We start from the raw sequence: 1,996 nt of genomic DNA, 5'->3' as shown, positions 1-1,996 counted from the left end.
AATTCGGAGGGAAGGGGGGTCATATCCACCACTTCAAGGGGGTCCCTGCCTTCATTAGCAAACACCTGTCTTTCAAACCAAGACAGAATTAAAGGTCCTTCCGGGATCCTCCCAATCTCCGTGGCCCTGGAATGATTTCAGACTCTGCTGCCTCATTAGAGCCTTTCCCAGGATGCTCTGCAGCCTCCTTGGCACAGGAGGTTGAGAAGGCTGATGGAGAATCCCACGCACTGCTCATTCATTTCAGCTGCACACACGGTGTCACCCACACGCTGCAGGACCAACCCTTTGGGGTTCTTCTTCTTCCAGCCCTCCAGTTCCTTTGCCACTCGGTTCCCAAAACCATTGGGCAATTTTTAAAGCCTTGAAGTAACACAGCCCAGGAAAGCTGAGTCTTCCAGCCAGCTCGGGGGTTTTCCCACTCAGAGGCAGAAATGCCCTGACTTTGTTTATCGAGAGGTTTGCAAAAGAAGGCGTCCTTCAGATCTGTCCCCGTGAGCCCTTGGTGACATTCTGTCAGGGCAGCTAACGGGGTACAGGGGTTGGCTCCAGCCGGGTGGATGTCCTGGGCTATTTCACCCATCACTGGTGGGTCTTGTATTGACCTTACCTGTTCGTCCCAGCCTTTCAACTGCCGAAATTGAGTGTTCAGTAATCCAAATTCCCTTAAATTCTCAATTACACTCTTGATTCCCTTCCTAGCTTCCAGTTCTAAAGGATATTGTTTCTGCTTTGCCCCAAACCAGGAGTGTTCTTGCATTTTTTTATATGTGTGAGAAACGAAGCTCATTCTTCTGTTACAATTTGAAAAATTTAATAAGGGACAATAGGGGACAAAGGCAATAAAGCTAATGTGGCTTTAACCAAAAAGCTCCTCTGCTCACCATGGCAACACCTCTTACATACCCTGTCTGCTGCATCAGTCAAATACCTATTCATAAACAATTATACACATTCAAACACTTCCCTGCGCTAGTTTCCATGTTCCAGGAACTGTTTAGCATGGCCCCTCCTCCAATCCACCTTTTTAGAGCGTGTGCAGCCCTCGTGCTCGTGGATTTGAGGGTTGTGTTCATGCCCCCTGTTCTGTGGTTTCAGCAGGTGACAGTGGCTGACGGTGGCAGTGTCCATAGSAGGGTTTTTGATGGGCCATGACACCCCCGGGACTGTCCCTGTGGATGAGCTCGTCCCGGGGGTTGGGGTTCCTTCAGCTGAGCTCCTTTGCCCAGCACAGGACGGGCGTTTCGCTGCCTCTGACCATCCCCAAAATCTCTTTCCTCCCCCCACCCTTTGGTGTCTGGGTCTGTGCTGCTGCGGAAGATGAGAGCCCTGGGGTACGATCTGCACCCCAAAGGTGTTCGGCTGTTCCTTATCTTCTCTTCGATCAGCGAGCAGTGCAGCCAGGGCCCCTTTCAGGGGTTTGGTGGTTTTTGCTGCAGCTTTTGTACAGTTTTGCTATAATGTGCAAAAAGCACTTCACGGAAATGTTTAAGTCACAAACTTTATTATTTCAGTTATTGCAAGTTAACCACAAGTGCTCTAAAACAACATCAGCTACATTGCAGCTATGTCTGAATTACAAAAACAAAAGAATTAGTGATTATCTCACAACTATGTCTGCATAATGAAACTACTTCTACAAAAGACCAACATTCTACTGTAATGCACAACACACAGCATCCATCTTAATATCTGCGAAAGCCAGAATATAATACATATTATGTGTTTATCACATATGGCTCCAGGTATTCCTCTGGAATTGTCTGATTCCAGTGTTACCTGCAACACAGAAATTCTGCCCTTGATGGTTTCAGTCTCAGGTACCAATAATTGTATTCCTCCATCTTTAAATACAGCCTGAGCCTCCTTACTCAACAGGCTCCTCCTAAACACATATAAGAATAGGTGTGTTATTCACCATTTCCTGAACTTGAAATTAATGCGGTTAAAGAACGTTTGTTTTTCTGCTTTCCTGTGCACCAAATACATCTGCGGT

The sequence above is a fragment of the Malurus melanocephalus genome, unplaced genomic scaffold, assembly GCF_030028575.1.
Source record: "Malurus melanocephalus ecotype Western Australia unplaced genomic scaffold, MMel_1.1 scaffold_1666, whole genome shotgun sequence".
Taxonomy (NCBI): domain Eukaryota; kingdom Metazoa; phylum Chordata; class Aves; order Passeriformes; family Maluridae; genus Malurus; species Malurus melanocephalus.
The sequence above is the reverse complement of the archived record's forward strand: the minus strand, read 5'-3'. Positions refer to the sequence as shown.